The sequence below is a fragment of the Mauremys reevesii genome, linkage group 8 (assembly GCF_016161935.1).
Source record: "Mauremys reevesii isolate NIE-2019 linkage group 8, ASM1616193v1, whole genome shotgun sequence".
Classification (NCBI taxonomy): Eukaryota; Metazoa; Chordata; order Testudines; family Geoemydidae; genus Mauremys; species Mauremys reevesii.
The window spans coordinates 103,215,562-103,236,003 of record NC_052630.1 but is presented as its reverse complement, the minus strand read 5'-3'; the positions used below and the strand labels follow the sequence as shown (position 1 = coordinate 103,236,003).

At 50.0% G+C, this 20,442-nt stretch overlaps 1 protein-coding gene across 10 annotated transcripts in view; it reads right to left on the bottom strand.

Annotated features, from left to right (window-relative positions):
• MOB3C (MOB kinase activator 3C) overlaps positions 1-20,211 on the bottom strand; it is a 75,138-nt gene extending 54,927 nt beyond the window's left edge. For 8 of the 10 annotated variants that reach the window (XR_005584126.1, XM_039486520.1, XM_039486522.1 and 5 more), the window contains exon 1: positions 12,835-13,002. The gene's annotated coding sequence lies outside the window, so the exon portion shown is untranslated. Of the gene's footprint in view, positions 1-4,337; positions 4,886-12,834; positions 13,003-20,155 lie in introns of those variants that run through there. The other 2 variants (XM_039486517.1, XM_039486516.1) reach the window with 2 other exon arrangements.
• Between the last annotated feature and the right edge of the window lie 231 nt (positions 20,212-20,442).

Below are 20,442 nucleotides of genomic sequence, written 5' to 3'. Positions count from 1 at the left end.
AAGGAAAACAGAGAAATAGTGAACCCGTTATTTATGAAGCCAACTGTAACAGGCTCTCCCTTACTGTAGCTGCTCACGACGAATTGGTGGCACATTCAAGAGACTAGATGGTCTTGTAGCTAAGGTATTGGATGTCAACTGAGGGAATCTGGGTTCGATTCCTGGCTCTACCCAGACTCCTTGCGTGACCATGACCTCAGTTTCTCTATCTGCAAAATGGAGATAAAGGAAGGATTGTTGTCTTGTCTATTTAGATGGTGAGGTCTTGGAGGCAGGAATGTATTTATAGCACCTAGGGCAACGGGGGACCCTGAGGCATCTCAGTGCTGCCATAATGCAAATGGCAATAAATTTTTTGCTGGTGCTACCATGGCTGGCCCGGTGGGAAGCCTTGCGTGTGAAAGATGGGGGCACCTTATGTTGACAGCCTCTTCATAAATCAATATCCCTTGAGTAACAGCATGATCTTTGCAGGGAAAGGCTCTGCTCACACCGGTATCTCAAGGGCGGCTGCTCTAAAGCAAAATAAAAAGCAGTAGCAGAAGCGTTCAAGGCAGCTTTCCTCCCTCCCCCTCCCCTGTCCAAGCATCGCTCGGATGGCTTGGTGTTGATTTCCTTTGTGGTTACACGGGAAGTCCCCCACCCGCACAAAGAGCTTCCCAGCTCATAAAAGTGCTCCCTGCGGCCTGCCCCTGCGGCCAGCCTGGCAATTCCCCCAGGCTCTGAAGCGAGTACGGCTAGCTGGCCAGTCACGCCACTCTATTATTTACCAGAAAATGGAGTTTGTCTTCTGTTTCTTTAAAGCCCCTTAGGCCCAAATCCCATGTACAATTGTGTCCCGAGGGAAGTACCGTTGGAGTGTAACAGTGTGATATAAAAGGAGAGACTCCCCGACCCATACAGCTGAAATACAATGCAAACTAGTCACACACAGTCTACCTCCTCCTGCCACGTTGCTGGATTGCATCAGCTGCCATCTGCACCTTGCTTTAAAATAACAAAGCCGTGTCAGGTCTGACACCAGCTTTGGCAGCTAGTTCTGCATCTTTGCATCAGTAGAAGCAGGGTGCTCCCGGATGGGATGGCCAGGGGGTCTGGAGGTCGCCCTGAACACTACCGTGAATTGTGGGATTACTTGCCATTTAATAAATGGCTAATTATGCCCCTAGATGCCTTCCTGAATTTACTACCACGGAAGCGGAGGGTCTGTGTTTCTCCTGGACTCAGACTATGAACTGAAATCTGTGCTTCGCTTTCAAAGAGCCAAAGGCCTCGCCAAACATCACCGATCAGCTAAAATACATTTTGCATCGTCCTACAGTTCCCAGCGTTAATACTATTAAGCACATGAGATCGGAGCTCCACTGTGCGAGGCGCTGCATGTCCACCAAGTGAGAGACAGTCCTTGCCCTGAAAATCTTGCCAACTACTTTGACAAGTCAGAGCAAGTGTGGGAGAGGAACAAGGGGCGCAGAAAGGGGAAGTAACTTGCCCAAGGTCTCAAGCAGAAGAGACGAGAGCCCAGGCCACCCGAGCTCCAATCCAGTACCCGGTTCACCTGTCACAACAACGGTCACAGATACACACTCAGGTCCTTCCATCCCAAAGGATCCTAGAAGGGGCTTTGCAGACTCCATTATAACGTACACTGGAATCACGTCACCCACTAGAGAAGAGCAAATGCCTCTTGGGTGGAACGCCGCAGGTACTGAGGAGCCCACTGCAGCAATAGACGGAGAGCATGGCTAGAAATCAGTAGATTTGCAGGGGGAGATTTCCCCTGAGGGCAAATTATCCAGACATTGGAGTATTAAGTGTTGTCTCCAGTTGTTCCTGAGGGACAATAGCTGGTTGTTGTTAATGCTCATCTCTTCATTTTGGATGCCCTGTGCCTCCCTGCCTGGACAGCCGCCTGCTGTTGTGTGAAAGCAAGGGTGACATTCACCCCGTGCAGAGGGCAGCACAAGCCCCTCAGTCCCATTGGGGCACAGGGATTTTCTTGCCCGTCCGGCCAGGGGTGGCTGTTGCTCCACATGAGAGACCAAACGCTGCTCTCAGCCTAGCAGGGTGTCTGCCACTGACGCCAGTGAGACCTGCGCCTGTCGGCCAAGCGCGCTGGAACAAGGGGGACCAGGAGCCATGGCTCCATCGCTTTTTACCAGCTGTAAAGGCAAGCAACGGGGGGAGGGGCGGAGCTAAGCGCGCAGGGGGTGGAGTCTTGGGGGAAGAGGCGGTGCGAGGGTGGGGCTTCAGGGGGGAAGGGGACATGGGGGGCGGGGCCACGGTTTGGGTGCTGATACCGCCCCCACCTTTTAAGGCGCTTTGGTCACTCCTGCTGTGGACTGAAGAGCAGAAGTTGCCCCTTAGCATGGGAAACAGGCCTCAAGCCCTCTGAGGCAGAATTCAGTGCCCCTCTATGGCAGTGCTTGGGGGGAAGCGGGGGCAGCGGGGCGTGGTAGCAGCCCTCAAACTCTCCAGCAGCATCCCGGCTTCCTGCCTCGCAGCACAGAATAGCCTGAGAGGGAGGCTGGTGGTTTGTAACCCAAAGCATCCACCCAGTTACTGAGTCTGGAACTAGTGCCAGATAAAGAATGAGCATTATCTTGTACTTTCCTGCATGGCTGTCACATTTTCAAGGCTCACCCTGCTGATACCGATAAGCTTTCCATGACTGCAAGTTTTCTGGACATTTGGGTTACATCTCCTTCTAAAATAGACTTCCTGGGGCCCCCCCATCCAGCAAAGTGCTGAAGCAAGCACTTAACTTGAAGCATGCAACTTACTGGACTCCTACTGACTTCAACAGAGCTAGTCACATGTTTAAAGTTAAGTAGGTCCGTCAATACTTTCGCTAGATCAGTGCCATAAATATAATTGATACACGCACACACACACACACACCCCTACCTATTAGGGCATTGGTGGTGACTCCATAGTTAAGGTCGCATTGAGATTTGCACTTAAAGTAGGATTCAAAGTCCCTCACGCTACATAACATGCACCCGTAGCTGGAGCTCAGTCACCATTGCATATGTTTGTCATGGTTTTGCTTAGTGAGCCGCTGTCGGCGCTGCTGCCAAGCTGCACAGGCCTTGTAAATCCTTACAGGAATTTGGAAGAAAACAGATCTTCAGAAAAAGTAGAAGCAGAACGTTCCCCTTCAAAGCAAAGTCAGTCTGTAGAGCCACAAACCTACAAAGAAGCCAGGTCACTTCTCGATCTCTCTCAAGAGGGGTCAGTTTAGTATTAGCGCGAATCTTGGATGGGGAGGGCAAAGCAAAAGCTCAGAGCCCAGGGACCTGGGGGTGAAATCTTGGCCCCACTGAATTCAGGGGAGTTTTGCTCCCCCCCCCCCCCCGGCAACAAGGCCAGGGATTGCAGCCTTGCAGTCTAATAGCTGCTCTGGTTCTTGTGGTTAAGGCACTGAAATGGGACTTTAATTCCTGGCTCTGACACAGACTCCTTGCATGACCTTGGGCAAGTCACTTTGCCCCTTTGTGCCTCAGTTTCCCCAATTGCAGAATGGAGATGATGATCCTTTTCTCCCTCACAGGGGCAGTAGGAGTGCTTGCAGTGGAAGCTGCTATACAAAGTATTATTATTCATAGCTCTGAGCTATGGTTTCACCCAAAGGCCTGGAAATTGATTGCATTGACTTCAACAGACTGAGGGGAGGAAACCTGCAGTTAAAACTGTAGGACCAAATTCCCCCCTCCCCCATAGTAGCCTCTGATTTTGGGCACCCGACGTTATTTACAGAGAGCGAACACACAGAGTGGGGCTGATGATGTTCCAGCCGTGCCCATAGGCTCAGGACTGCTCCATATACACAGTAGGAAGATGGCCAAGTCTCAGGCCATTCTAGGAGGGCTCAGGGAGGCTCAGTATATGCTGCAGCGGCTTCTCCTCAGACAGCCGCCTCACACCATTAGACACCCTGCCCCGATCTTTCCCACCTCTTCACTGAATGCATCCTGGAGCAACACAGTGGCCTGGAGGTGCACATTTTTGCTTTTAATTTTCACATTACAAAACCAACTCCTTCCCAAAGCATCAAATCCGCAGGGGGAAGAACAAGCAGCAGCTGCAGTCTATTCCATTACAGCAGGTGCCTACAAACCCTACCAAGGATACAGCTGAAATAAATCAAAGCCTCTGGATGTCTAAACCCCAGGCCTACAGGGAAGGGGACCTGGGGTCAGCCTCTTGCTTTCTAGTCCCGATTTGCTGCTGCATTTGGGGAAGTCACTCTGCCTGCTTTGGTTTCATTCTTCTCTATCTTACCAGGGTGCTTTGTGAGGCACCACTGATCTGTGATCCTGGATTGGGGCACTCACCTCTTGAGCGCCTCCAAGTGGCAGGGTGCAGTACTGCCTTCCTTTTCTCAACCCTGGTGCCACCTGCACGCTGCTGGCCGCCCTCAGGGCCTCCCGCGGCTTGGCCCTCCAGCTGAATCACAAAGTCTCAATGACCTTCCAGGGTATTAAAGAGTCTAATAAATAAACAGTCGATTTGCCCTCGCTGGAGTCTTCAACTGCAGCTCTGGGCCCTTTAAATTTGGCCCTTTGTTCAGAGTCCCAAAGAAGCCCCATCCCCTTTGTGGGGTTTACGCCAGTGGCTGGTGGCAGAACCTGGCTCGCTCACTGCTCTGGGTTCCAGCCCAGGGACCCTATGCACAGTAGCACATACTGCCCTCTCCAATCCATCACTGCTGCTTCCTTGGGCTTCATCCAACCAGGCCCTTTATCTCCAGCCCTCGCTCAGGGCCAGTGTCCCCAGGTTGCTCTCTCTGCAATCCCAGCTGTGCAGGTTCAGCCAGCCATGAACTCTGTGTATTGTCAGGCCCCTGTGCCCAGAGAGAGACTCCCTCCTTCTCTCCTCCAGTCCTAGCCAGGGACTGCGCCACTAAACACCAGGCAGCTCCTTTTATCTGAGTCAGCAGGGCCCTGATTGGCTGCTGCTAGCCCCTCTAGCCCTGGAAGGACCTGGTCTCTGTGGTTTTCCACAGTGACTACTCCAGAGAGTCCTCTTTAGGCAAGCCTGGAGGACCCACCTTGGCTGCTCTTTTCTTCTCAGCTCACAGCTTCTTAGGGAATCGTGTAGTAGGACCCCAGCAGGGAACTGCAAAGGGCTAACACACTCCATCACAGATCTGTAGACCAGCAGGTGAAAAGCACTATACAAGTATTATTATCTTCTTTATAAGAATTTGCTTAGATATTTCTCTGGGAGGCCCAGAACTCATCTCTGCTGAGCAACATCAGCCCTGCCAATTGCACAGGGGATCGCTGTGATGACACCCAGGGGTTGAATCATGGAGCAAACGGGGAACTGATCGGAAACCCCAGCCTTTCGCTAATTTGTCCTAGTGACCAGGAGACCCATTGCAAAACAAAGTTGCTGAATCACGAATCAGTTCTTTCTCAGCTGTTGTTTAATCACTGGTGATATTTCCGGGCATACCAGGATATGTGCTGGAGTAGATCAATAACCCTTCAACTAACCTTTGGCCTAGTTACAGCCATCGGCAGTGCGGAACCAATGCAACCCATAGTGCAGATGGACAGAGCTGCTGTTTGTCCCAAACGAGCTTTCCCTTGCTTGAAATCGCAGCTGGTTCCTACCGGTGCTAATTACAATGTAGCCAGTCTGCATAGGGATTTGCCCAATCTAAGGTACTTATATGGCCCCTGTTACTATAGTATCGGAGCATCTCATGACCTGTAATGCATTTACCCTCACCACACGCCGGTGCATTATCCCCATTTTATGGATGGAAAACTGAGGCACAGCGTGTCTTAGTGAGTTGCCCAAGAAGTCTATGGCCAGCCAGGAGACTGACCCCTGCACAGTCCTGCCCCTCCATACAGAAGAAGTGTCATACTGCATCAGACCATGGTCCATCTAGCCCAGTAGCCTGTCGCTGACAGTGGCCTGTACCAGCGCTTCACGGGGAGCGTACAGAAAGGGCCATTATGGAGCGATCCACTCGTGGCTTCCGGTACTCAGAGGGTTCGATCGCCCCCAGCTGGTGATACCTTACTACAGCATTTGCTATTAGTTCCTTGCTGAGGGGTTGGGAGAAGCCACCCATTTTTTGTTGCATGGCTTGGCCAGGTTCCATGCTCCAATGGTTGTTTCATTTCATGGAAATCAGTCCACTAGAGGCACCAAAAAGCCACAGAGCCTGTCAAATCAACCCTGAGGACCTAAACTTCAGGAGGGCATCATCCTCCCTCCTGCAGAGACCGGGGACACTCACACCCCGGGTTTTGGGCCCATTGCTAACTGGATTGCAGGGAATTTCGTGAATTAGAACTAGCATTGCAATAGCATCTAGAGGCCCCATTTTACCAGGCACTCTACAGACATATAGTAAGAGAGAGTGTCCCTGCCCCTAGAGAGCTTACAATCTATATAGCCAACAGACAGGAGGGGAAACTGAGGCACAGGGCAGGGACGTGACTTGTCTGAGGTCACTGAGCAAGCCCATGGTAAAGCCAGGAATAGAACCCAGGTCTCCTGACTCCCAACCCAGTGCCTGAGCCAATCAGCCTGCCCTGCAGTCTCCCAGGTATTCACAGCACCAGCTCCGTCCAGTTTCCCAGCCCTCAGCGAGCAGCGTCCTCACCCCAGCGTCAGGATGGACGGAAGCAGATGTGGGATGCGGACAGGTGGCCGTCCCGGCCGGAGACCCCGCTGCCTTTCCTGCTGCGCTGCCCCCATTGTGAGTGGGGCCCTTCCTGTCCCAGGTGGGCCTGTCCCGGCAGCCGTAGCTCACAATTGAGGAGGCAGGAAGTTGGAGAGCGCCGGCTCCCTCCCCCTCCCCACAGTGCTCCATTCACCAGGCAGCGTCCCAGATTCTTTTGCCAGTGAGCTGCAGCAGAAAGGCCTCAGTACTGTAGACGAAGGAAGGAAGGGGGAGCCCTGTTCCTGTATCTGCTGGGTCAGGCACGAATATAAGCTCCAGCACTGACTCGGCTGCCAGTTTCATCACCAGCTGCACTGTGTTCATTCCTCTAGGCACATGGCCTTGTCTACACTGAGAAGAAGCACCAGTTTAGCTTAAACTGGTTTAATTAAATCAGGGAAAATCCAGATCGGTTTAAAACCGGTTTAATTGGTCTAGTTTGTGCCTGTAAATTTACTACCTAAGCCAATGCTCAAGCCACAGCTAAGCCAGAATAGGTGTCCACATGCAGAGCTGTAACTTACAGCCTGTCTCCACTAGCAAGTTAAAGAGAGAGTTATACTGGGAGAAAAGTGTTTTACACTGGTATAGCCCTGCCTGTTCAGAAAGGGAAATACACCGCGCCAGCAGAAGCACCTTTATAGCAGTATAACAGTGTCCACACTAGGGGTTGTACTGGTGTAACTATCTCAGTTAAAATAATCATGCCCCTGTCCGATATAGTTATATGCGTACAACGCTGAAGAAACATAGGGCTTCTCCTAATAGTTTTCCAAGAACAGGTTCCTCTGTGCCTCAAAAGGACATCTGTTACCGGTGCAAGGGTTAGAGTTTTTCAGATGCAGACTGACAAAGCTCTGGGCCAGTCCCGTCAGCTCCATTGCACAGATGGGGAAACTGAGGCACAGGTGGAGTTGCGTGAGTTGTCCAAAGTCACATAGCAGCTCAGCGGTGGCACTGGGAGTCGGGAGACCTGGATGGGTGTTCCTGGCTGTGTTTCTGTGTGACCCAGGGAAGTCGCCGAATTGATGCCTGTTTCCTCTCCCATTCTTTGTCTGTCTTGTTTATTTAGACTGTAAACTCTGAGGCACAGGCTCTCTCTTACTATGTGTATGTACAGCACCCAACACAATGGAGTCCTGACTGATTTACCTCGGACTAGAACCTAGCTCTCTCCCGACTCCCACTACTCACTAGACCACATTGCCACAGCCAAATACAAAATGAATATTCATCCAGGGTCACAGGTTTCAGAGGGGTAGCCGTGTTAGTCTGTAGGAGCAAAAACAACGAGGAGTCCTTGTGGCACCTTAGAGACTAATAGGGTCAGATGCAGAAGGAAGCCACAAACGAAAACAGCACTCACAGCCCATCTGGCTAAGTTTCAGTTCCCCTAGTCATCAGTCCAGCTTCAGAGACCTCTCAATAGGCACAGCAACCTTTAAACATGAGAAGTCCAGCCAGCGTATGGTGTAAGATGCAGGGCACAGCGGTAATCAAACAGGCTCTCACGCGTCATCTCCACTTTGTTACACAGGTACACACAAAAGAGGAAAGGAAAGTCGCACGAATGGGGAAAGTGATAAACAAGAGCTAGACTGGGCAGCGGGGAGCTCCTGAGTTCTAATCTAAGTGCCCAGATACCAAGGTGATGGGCACAGTATGAGAACAGAACAGAATCCCAGCTCTGATTCTGATTTTCTCAGGCAGCTGGGCAAGTCACAACCTCCTTGCCTCAGTTTCCCCCATTTTTAGAACGAGGGTATATATGGTGCACCCCTCTCCTTGCTCAGCTCTGCTGTGTTTAGCTTGAAAGCTCCTCAAGGCAAGGACCAGGCTTCCTTGTCCGTTGAAAAGCGTTTAGGCCCAGATCCTCAAATATACTGTAGTTCTAGAAATGGGGACACTGAGGCAGGGAGGTTGTGACTTGCCCAGGTGCCTGGAAGCTAGCCACGTAAATCTCGTTTAGGATCTGGGCCTTCCTACATTGTGGCTGCTACCAGAAAGAATGAATAAGTAAGTATTATTAATAAACCATGAGAAAGCAAACTCAGCAGCCCCGGGTGACCAAAACGAACAGATCAGCCAGGAAAATGTATCCATCTGCTCATCGGCTGAGAAACAGCTTGGTACTTGATCTACAATTAAATGCAGTGCTGGGAGGCTGTTTGAAACCTTTAATGAATTAAATCCCCTCTCGCATGCCAGTGGTCAAAGACTCACACAAGCATCTGGCTCCGATAACCTCAAACAGCCACTGAGCAACACGATCCAAATTTTAAAGAAGCGGAACAGCTGCTCTCACGCTGGGACGGAGCGAAGCATTTAACATCCTAACACCAGCCTAACGATGACTCTGACATGCCGCCAGCTCCTAAGGAGGTGCTCAGCCAGGGGCGGGTCACAGATCACAGGCTCTCACATCCATGCGTGAATTTCCAGTGGGGGTAAAAATCCATCTTTAGGAAACGCAGGGCCCCAGTTCGAAGCAAGGGGCCCCAGGCCTGCTTGCATTGTTGAACCCAGGGGTGGGAAGGCAAGCAACCAACTTTTGGGGGGGGCCTCTCTGTAAAATGTGAGTGTCCCTCCAAACATCCAGGCCTGGCTCAACCCATCTGTTGGAGGCTGCCTGAATCTGCGCAGAGCCTGAGTTTACAACAAACTGGTCTGCATGCCCCTGCAACGCTGCTCTCTAGTGGACAGACTTGGTCCTACCCCTTTGCCATCACTACACCCCTGCCCTGCTCATGAGTGTACCAGATCTCTCTACCGGCCTAGTTAAGAGTCACCCTTTTAGTTCACCGACTCTTGGGTTTGGGGAGTTGACAGTCACAAATTGCCTCTCTCGTGCCACCTGCACGTGGCTTGTGGGTGACCTTGGGGCCTGAGTATCTGCAGAAAAACCCAAACATGGCAATGCCTCTCAGAGCCTGAGTCTACTGACTTAGGTTGGCAGGGCTCGTCCAACGGGGCTACAGATAGCAGTGCAGACGTTCCCGCTCGAGTTTCAGAGCCCAGGCTCCAGCCATAGGTGCCGATTCCATGGGTGCTCCACAGCTCAAGCACCCATGGAAAAAAAAATAGGGGGTCCTCAGCACCCACCATCCACAGCTGTTTGGCGGGGCCCTGGGACTAGCCACCCAGCAGCGAGCGGCTGACGGGAGGCGCTTGGATGATGCAGGGTGGAGAGGAGCGAGCAGTGGGTGGGCGGGGAGGGCTTTGGGGGGAGGGGGGAGCGTGGGCGGAGCCCTGGGGCAGAGCGGGGGTGGAGCGCCCAGAGGGAAAAAGAAACGTCGGTGCCTGTGACTCCAGCCCAAGCAAGAACATCTACACTGCCATTCTGAGCCCCGCGAGCCTGAGTCAGTCGACCTGGGCTCTGAGACGCGCTGCGGTGGGGTTTGTTCTTGCTGCCATGCGGGCACACCCGAAGAGACTCCAGCCAGGCAAGCTCTGCAGGAGAAAAGAAGGAGGCCTGTAGGACTCCTCCTAGCCGTCTCAGTGGCTGACTTCAGCTCCTCTCAAGTTTGACTGCACGAGTCTTCCTTTCAATGTCATGCTTTAGGGAATTCCTCTCTGCTCTCAACAGTAAAAGAGGAAAGTCCCCTGCTGACACATGACTTCGACAGCAGATGAGCATTGGAGAAGTCAGCGAGGAACCTGCTAGCTGAAGCTTTAAAGGGATAATGGCGAGATATTTCGAGCGGATATTAACTTCTCCAGCCAGCTGTCCCATCAGGCACCTGCAACTGCATTAACTATTCTTAGTTGGGCTCTGATCCTGCATTCACCTACACACGTGCCTCTGCAGTCAACGGGATGAGGGGGCTCACAGTTAGGCATGCGCAGAAGCATTTGCAGATTTGGAGCCTTGTTGCTGTTGTAGAGAAACCCTGATACAAAGAGCCGTATGTCTGGAAATGGATCGGACGTCCCCTAGGGCTCAGCAGCGTTATGGCCAAGTCAGCCATCTGCACCCTGTCCCTGTACAGCCTTTGAGTTTAACTCATCTAGGGGGACGTGACATGATTATATTTTAAAAATGGTCACTTGGCCATAATGTTCCCCAGACAGGGCTGGTTTCTCTTGGCTTCCTGCTGAAGCCAGACCCCCGGCTGCGCTGCCTTGGAGGAACGGGGTTATTGGCCACAGATCCCAAGTGCCGTCACAAAGGATGGAAAATTCCAGGAGACGTTCCAAGGAAATTGCTGGGAGGGGGAGTTTGCTGGCCGGGGCGTGAAGGGCTGGGGGAGAGGCCAAAGCGAGCGAGCCTGGGAGAGGAAGATCTGAAGAGGAGTCCCAGCTGAGAGATGTTGCTCTGAGCTCCTTGGAGATCATCATTTACCTGCTAGACGTCATGGGAATCTGTCTGTGGGTCCCAGGAAGGGAACTTCCCACAGTCTCAGCTGTTCGGATGCAGCACCAACCACCATAGCAACTAGGCACCAAAACCCAAGTAGGGAATCACCCTTCTGGCTGCTGCAGTCAGGACACAGCCTGGGAAGCTGCAGCCAGGAGAGTGGAGCCCAGGTTACTCCTGTGGCTATTTCCCACCAAATCGCTCAGGACTTGGAAACCCCCTTCTGTCCCCTAGTGCGAAACACTATAACCGTGCCAAGCAGATTTCTGCTTCCAGACCCCTGCCCCCTGCCTGGTTTTGTTCACTCCCTCTTCACTCTGCCCACTGCCAGACAGTCCCCATCTGCTGCCTCCACGCCCACTGCCTGGTATCACCCAGCCTGCCTGCTCTCCCGCCACTGTCACATCTGTCTGCCCCAAGCCGGCCCATCACTCTGCCCAGTGCTAGCCCACTGAGTGCCTGGCATCACGCACCTCGGCTACTGCTCCTCCAACACCCTCTTAGAATTCGCTTCTGATCACGCCTCCTTGTAGTGTTTGTTCCCCAAGGGACCAGGAGCCAGCTTCAGTCTCTCGCGCCCCCGTCACCTCCTCACACCATGTCTTTCTCCTCCCCCCACCTCTGTGAGGTAGGGTGGTGCTTTTATCCGGGAACGGAGGCACATAGAGGCTAAGTGACTGGCCCAAGGTCACACGGGGAGTCTGTGGCAGAGGGGGGAATTGAACCCAGGTCAGAGGCTAACGCCTTCACCACCGGGCCAACCTTCCTCTCACTAGACCGATCCTCTTACTTGGAAAGCAGAAGAGAGGTGTAGCTCTCTGGCCAGTGTGTGTTACACGTCCCACTCTGTGCCTGATCCACAGAGGACATGGATCTACCACAGCTGCCAGCTAGGGGATTTGGGGTCTGTGTAATTCAGTAAAGGCTCATGCTCCTAGCTCTGGAGGGACCAGGTCCAGGCCTTAGTAACCGTTGCTACAGAGGCACAACCCCCAAAAGCCTGGGCTCAGTGGCTCCTGCTGCCTGTTCGGAGCATGTGAGCCGCGCAGCCCCCATGTGGGGGTCAGACATGATACCAAAAACACGACACACCAACCCTCTACAACTCATCTTCTGAGCAAACCCAAGCTCCTCCCGGACACCATGCTCTCACTCCAACACGTATGGACCAGCTTCCAGGACATGCAATTGCCTCACTCAAGCCACTAGCTATGGGACATGTAACTGCAAAACACTGCAACCACACAAAGGACATTTCTGCTCCCAGACCCTTGTCAGTTTCCTCAGCGTAGCCTTACAGTGACAGCTGGCCCCTGTCCAAACTCTGCTAAGCACAGAATACTGCTTCCAAACTGGCTGTTTTGGCTCCTCATCTGCTCCAGGAAGTGACATTTACTCCGCTCATCGGCTCCGAAAGCCACATTCATTCCCCCTCTGCTATGGCTGGCCCCTCACGCTCGCCCCGGATGTCACAAAATACGGGGTCACTAAATATTGACACGCGCACCAGCTGAGCGGACCCTAGTTTGCAGCATCCAGCTCCTGAAATGCCCCCTCCCCCTAAAATGTACCATCTGCATCTTCACTGCGGGGGTCCGAAGTTGGGGGGAATCAATCCCCTTGGCTGTGTTGCTCTTGTTCCCAGTGGGAGTGTGACACACAACAGGCTAGCAGGGAAAGCGTGAGGTTGGAGCTGGAAGGGGCTTTGCTGTGAGACAGTTATTCTCAGAGCAAACCAGAAACTTCTTAAAGAAAGTTTAAAAAAAACCCAAAACCAAACACTCACCTAACTCCAGAACTGATCTGAATTAGAGACCAAATCCCTCCCGAGTGTATGGAAAGGTCAACTAGCTAGATCCTCCGGATTCCTTCTGGGCTCCCTCGGTTTAGCTGTGAGATCCCAGGGTCAGGGAAAAACCTCACACACGCACCAACCCTCGCTGGGGTTTTCATTAAAGAAACTCTGCCTGATCTTTCCCGCCCCCCCTCCCAGTGATGTCATATCCTGAGTGTGTCCAGAGTACAGCTGCCTTAGCAATAACTGACTCAAAAAAAAAAAAGAAAGAAAGAACCCGTAGCTCGCCCTGCCCCCTACGCCTCAATCGCTCTGGCTCCTGCTTCCACTCTGTGGTATGCAGCGTAGTGGTAGCTGTGTTGGTCCCAGGATATTAGATAGACAAGGTGGGTGAGGTAGTAACCTTTATTGGACCAACTCCTGCTGGGGAGAGAGAAGCTTTGGAGTTTACACAGAGCTCTCCTTCAGGTCTGGGAAATCGCTCAGTGAGTCACAGCTAAATACAAGGTGGAACAGGTTGTTTCACATAAGTAGTTATATATTTCAAGGGATCATTCCAGGTGAAGTGGCCTGTTATCACCCCTCCAGTCCTGGAGGGCAGGAAAGCTGTGGAAGGGGGAATTTAGTGGGTTACAGATTGTTGTAATAAGCCATAAATCCAGTGTCTGTATTCAGTCCAGGGTTTCTAGCATCTAGCAGAGTTATGAATTTAAGCTCCCAGGCTTTGTCGTGCGCCGGTTTCCTTTCATATCTGCTATGATGATCAACACCCCCCACATCCATGGGTCCCACACATGCCTATCACAGCATGTGGCGTATCTTATCCAGTGCACTAAATGCCCCTATAACAGCCATGTGGGTAAAACAGACAGACATTCACCACGCTCTTGAATGAACTCACAGAGAAAAATGATAAACAAAAAACCCTGTATCACCTATGGGAGAGCACTTGTCACCAAGCGATCGCTCTATAGCTGACCTCTCAGTCCTCGTCCTCGAGGAAACCTGCACAATTCCTTCAAAAAATAAGACTGGGAGCTTAGATTCATTTGTTAGATGCTAAAAATCATGGACCAAATAGACACACTGGATTTATTGCTTTTTACAACAAAATAACCCTTTAAACCCCCACCTGCAATGACTGCAGAGGTGTTAACAGGCCTGAATGATCCCTTAGAATATGTGCGGCTAACTACCTGTGCTGAACAATCTGTTCTACCTTGTATTTAGCTGTGATGCTGGGAGAACCTTTCCCAGCCCCGAAGGGGAGTTCTGTGCAGCTCAAAAGCTTGTCTCTCTCACCAACAGAAGTTGGTTCAATAAAAGAGATTGCCTCACCCCCCTTGTCTCTCCACTCTGTGGAGCTTTTTGCTGTGGATCATGTTCCCCGGGAAACTGTAAAGCACACATCATGCTTTGATGCTGCAATATCTCCTTCGGCTGTGGGGTCTTTCATGGGGCTTCCCCTGGCTGGCTCCAGCCCACAGATTTACAAAGGAATGTGACATGTGGCAGTATAGCTCTCCCCATGAAGAAGTTAATTGAGGGGTGGGACCAGAGGAGAGAGAAGGGGAGAGAAACATTTACTATTCGCTTTCCCTCTGCCACTGAAAATCAGCTGGTGGATTTAGCCTTGTCACCAGTGTTCAGAAAAAGAGAGGTTCTCTTGAGCGAACTGGCTTTAAAGTTGCTTCCTTTAAAGTTCGCATTCAAAACAGAACTCGGATCCTGCAGGTCGGTGTAACTGAGCCTGACTCCGGCTATTTCTATGCGCAAGATTGGGTCTTTAAATCTGTATATGATAAAGTTCCTTAAGGGGGCCTATAAACCTGCAATCCTGGTGGTCCCCAAAGGCGCCTCTAAATCCTATGGACATTTTAGGGATGTGAGGAATCTAGAATCAAGCCCCCGGCAGTTCTACACAGCAAGTTTCTGTACTTGTGGAATTAACAACACCTTCAATTTCTATGCCAAAGGCTTTTACACATCCAATTTCCTTCACTGTTTGCTCCCTAGCTTTGCTTTTTGTCTCTCTCTCTCAGCTCAGCAGCTTAGCCTTTGCTTATCATCAGTTTCACCATCAGATTGCCTTGTATTGGCACAAAGCTACAGCCTTTGGGTAGCAAACACTGCTGGAGAATGTTTGCAAAAGGGGTTTTTATTGGGGGGGGGGGAAGCGCCATGGCAACATTTCTGTTGTTCTTAGCTTCTGTAAGCTCTTATTCTATACAAGGGAGATTTAGGGCCAAGTTTGTTCACATTTTCCATTAACTATTGGCTACATAAGCTATATAACGATCCTTCCCGGCACCCCCAAGATTGGCTTGTAGCTACTAACAATACCTTGATTTTCTTAAAGGGGACCATCAACATATATGTAATCAAATCCCTCTGCTACTCATGGCAGCTTCAGTTACTAAAATTAAAGAATGTGAAAGGTCTCATTTATTTCCCACTATTTATGGGCCTCGTTGAGCAGTCAGGGGCCACATGCCTTCCTAGATAGAGTCCATGGGAATTCAGCCAGAGTGCATCCGAAGTTACTTTACTTTTCTCTCCCTCTGCTTGGGCAATGAAGCTAGACTGGCTAGTTTAATTTTTAGGACCATGCAGGCTTAGACCAAAGGTCCACAGTGCCAATAACTTTCCTCCGACAGGGATCAGCACCAAAGATGCTTCAGAGTTAGATGCAAAACTCAGTTTTGCAACAAAAGGCTTATATTTGCATCTCCCTGTGGCAGTCCTTTATCATGCATCATGATGGTAGGTATAGCTCATGTGCTTTTAACCTGGTTAGTATAAATTCAGACACTAGTTATTACCCATATAATTGTCAACACTTTACTTTAGAGCCATCTTTTTCTCTAAAATGATATCCTGTAGCAGTGAGTTCCACAGGTTAATTGTTCCCAATGTACTTCCTTTCACCAGTTTTAGATTAATAACTTTTAATTTAATCAGATGCCCCTTGTGAGGAAGATGTTGCCAACTGGCCTTCTCAAGACCGTTCATTATTTTATATACCTCTGTCAGGTCACCTCCTTGATATCGTGGTTTATAGAACCATAGTCATTCTTAACAGGAAGCATTTATTCAAGAAGCCACAGCTAAAGACAAAAACAAACAGCTTCCATGTAGCTTGACTCCCAACTTTGTCTCCTTTGTTTACCAGCAGAGTCGCACCCTGCCTGGAACTCTGTACAGCACACAGGGTGAACTAGTGGCTGAATAATATACTGCAAGAAAATATACAGTTACCCTCACTGAAATCTGGCTCCGCCCCAACATTCAGGGATGCTCAGATCTGGGTGGGGTCTTGCTTTAAATCCACCTCTAACGATATTAAAATTTCACACAGCTCCGGTAGTAAAGTAAAACAGAGGAGACTCTGATCTTACTTCCACTGGTTCACACCAGGAGTAACTCCACTGAAGTCTCTGGAGTGACACCACTGTGAGAGATCCGGATCGGCCACCAAAGCTTTTGCTTAGTCAGGGACACTGCCTCCCGCTACTCCCCAGCCTGCCTGCATCACAAGTGTTGCCCCTTCTCAGCACTGTGGGCCTGGTCCGATGCCCATTGAAGTTAACAGACCCTCCACTGACATCAGTGGGCTGTGGATCAGAGCTTATGGCTAGTAACTGCAACAGGAGGTGCAGCAGTGTCACTGCCCCAGTCCATGTCACATTCCATTCCTGGGGCAGAGTGCTCCTCACCTGCCATCTCAGCCACTGGCTGAGCAAGACAGGAGGAACGGGCAGATTTGCCTTTCCCTTTTTATCACACTTCAGAATCGAGTTGAGCGAACATGAGTCATCCAGGAGGCAGGAAGCCACAGACCCATCAGCTTGCAAAAATCACAGACCCACCCTCCCTCCGTCCCCCTGCAGCTCTGAATTCTAAACTGTGCTGCAAGAAAAGGAAACAAATGAGAAACAAGAAGACATGCTCCCCTCAATCTGTTCCCTTTACAGGCCATCGGCCTCTAGGCCAGATCCTAAACAAGTGCAAGTCAGCTTAGCTCCACTGAAATCAACACAGCCACGTCAGGTCCCACTTGCTGAGCATCTGGACCTTTGTCCACAGTCATTTTGGAGTTACAGTAAATCGTGAGTCTCCGTCTCCAACCTCCCTGGGATTTCCCTTCTGCTGCTGTCAGCCACAAGGCCGGGGGCGGGGGCGGTTAATTTTTTGCATTAACTGCGAGGTTTGGAGGCACAGATGTTTGTCACGTTTTGCTTTCATCCTTTGCAGATGGCTTGACGTTTACACGTGGCACCAGGACAGCACATGTCTGACCTAAGAGTGTCTGATGTACATTTCACCTGCCACACAGAGGGCCCAACCCTGCAGAGCCACCTCCATAAGTCTTAGCATGACCGGGCGCTAGTCCCCCAAGTACGGACTCCACTTCAGATGATGTTGGATCTTGTTCCTTTTGCTACCAGCTACAGGGACAGTCATTGACAACAGTCATAATACTATAACCCAGGGTGGCAAGAAAGACTCTTCTAACCAGCTCGGGTTTGTTTCACTCACAGCCTCCCAAAGCAAACAGCCAGCAGAGGGACAGATAGCCAGAATCCTGGTCCCTTTAACTCTTAAAGGGGCCTGCAACAGATTTTTTTTTAATTGGGATTGTGCCCTTGTTTCTGATACAAGAAGGACTATCATCCCCTAAATTCAGGGATGCTCAGATCAGACTGAGATGGATCTCCACCTCTGACAATACAAAAATTTCACATAGCTCTGGCAAAACAGAGGAAAATATTCTGATCCAAACACCCCTGTAACACCATAGGCTGGCAGCAGAGGGTAGGTTTCGTGTGGGAGCTAGAGAGACCCACAGGGTTTGTCTGGATCCAGCAGCCCCACTAAAAACCTTTCAGAGGAGAAAACAAATGAGAGGAATATAAAAACAGCCATACTGGGTCAGACCAAGGGTCCATCTAGCCCAGTATCCTGTCTTCCGACAGCGGCCAATGCCAGGTACCCCAGAGGGAATGAACAGAACAGGAAATCATCCGGTGATCCATCCCCTGTCGCCCATTCCCAGCTTCTGGCAAACAGAGACTGGGGACACCATCCCTGCCCATCCTGGCTAATAGCCACTGATGGAACTAGCCTCCATGAACTTTAGTTCTTTTTTGAACCCTGTTATAGTCTTGGCCTTCACAACATCCTCTGGCAAAGAGTCCCACAGGCTGACTGTCTGTTATGTGAAGAAATACTTCCTTTTGTTTGTTTTATACCTGCTGCTTATTAATTTCATTTGGTGACTCCTAGTTCGTGTGTTATGAGAAGGAGTAAATAACATTTCCTTATTTACTTTCTCCACACCAGTCATGATTTTATAGACCTCTATCATATCCCCCTTTAGTCGTCCCTTGTCCAAGCTGAAAAGTCCCAGTCTTATTAATCTCTCCTCATACAGCAGCCACTCCATACTCCTAATCATTTTTGTTAGAACCTTTTCCAATTCCAATATATCTTTTTTGAGATGGGGCGACCACATCTGCACACAGTATTCAAGGTGTGGGCGAACCATGGATTTATATAGAGGCAATATGATATTTTCTATCTTATTATGTATCCCTTTGTTAAGGATTCCCAACATTCTGTTTGCTTTTTTGACTGCCGCTGCACATTGAGTGGATGTTTTCAGAAAATTATCCATAATGACTCCAAGATCTCTTTCTTGAGTGGTAACAGCTAATTTAGACCCCATCATTTTATATGTATAGTTGGGATTATGTTTTCCAATGTGCATTACTTTGCATTTATCAACAATGAATTTCCTCTGCCATTTTGTTGTCCTATCACTCAATTTTGTGAGATCCTTTTGTAGCCCTTTGCAGTCTGCCTGGGACTTTATATCTTGAGTAGTTTTATATCATCTGCAAATTTTGCCACCTCACTGTTTACTGTTTACTGATCATTTATGAATATGTAAATAGGATTGGTCCCATTACAGACCCCTGGGGGACACCACTATTTACCTCTCTCCATTCTGAAAACTGACTGTTCATTCCTATCCTTTGTTTCCTATCTTTTAACCAGTTACTGATCCATGACAGGACCTTCCCTCTTATCCCATGACTGCTTACTTTGCTTAAGAGCCTTTGGTGAGGGACTTTGTCAAAGGCTTTCTGAAAATCAAAGGACACTATATCCACTGGATTCCCTTTGTCCACATGCTTGTTGACCCCCTCAAAGAATTCCAGCAGATTGGGGGGGGCATGATTTCCTTTTACAAAAACCATGTTGACTCTTCCCCAACAAATTATGTTCATCTATGTGTCTGACAATTTTGTTCTTTACTATAGTTTCAACCAGTTTACCCAGTACTGAAGTTAGGCTTACTGGCCTGTAATTGCCAGGATCACCTCTGGAGCCCTTTTTAAAAAAATTGGCATCACATTAGCTATCCTCCAGTCATTTGGTACAGAAGCTGATTTAAATGATAGGTTACAGACTACAATTAGTAGTTCTGCAATTTCACATTTGAGTTCCTTCAGAACTCTTGGGTGGATACCATCTGGTCCTGGTGATGTATTACTGTTTAGTTTGTCTATTTGTTCCAAAACTTCCTCTAATGACACCTGAACTTGGTGCAGTTCCTCAGATTTGTCGCCTATCTCCCTCATATCCTCAACCATGAAGTCAATGCAAAGAATTAATTTAGTCTCCCTGCAATGGCCTTATTGTCCTTGAGTGCCCCTTTAGCATCTTGATCGTCCAGTGGCCTGTTTAGCAGGCTTCCTGCTTCTAATGTACTTAAAAAAATTTTTGCTATTACTTTTTGAGTAGAAGGATCTGCTCTTTGTCCAAAAGAGCCCCAAGCCAGGTGCCTTCACCCAACCAGACCACCCTGAGCAAGCTCCTATCATAGAATATTAGGGTTGGAAGGGACCTCAGGAGGTATCTAGTCCAACCCCCTGCTCAAAGCAGGACCACTCCCCAGACAGATTTTTTCTCCCCCAAATTAACAAATGTGCTATCCCTCCCCCAAATTAACAAATGGAGATATACTGATCTCCTAGAACTGGAAGGGACCTTGAAAGGTCAGCAAGTCCAGCCCCCTGCCTTTACTAGGAGGACCAAGTACTGATTTTTGCCCCAGATCCCTAAGTGGCCCCCTCAAGGATTGAGCTCACAACCCTGGTTACAATCGACAGTAACATCTCTGGATTTCCTGAGCCAGGGGGGCAGTGGGAGCAGATGAAAGGACCCCAAACAGTCTCCTCTTCAGGCACGTTTGTGAAGACCACATCACTCTTGCCACAGCCAGAGAGGATTAAAAACCACCCACCTTAGTCATCAAGGGCTGGTGCATGCCCAGGAGTATGGTGCTTGCCCAGACACCCTTTATATCCAGACAGGATTGGAAACACCAGGGGGAAGGGAGGGCATATGCTCACTACTCCCCTCCACTGAGCAGGTGGCTGGGAAATGTGTGGAGCTCCACAGCTGAGCCGGTTCTGAAGGGGAGGAGAGATATAAGGCAGCACTCAGTCACTACTCCACCCCAACAAGCAGGGCGGGAATTGTGTGGTGTTCTGGGGCTGTGTCCTTGTGAGAGATGGATTAACCCAAAAG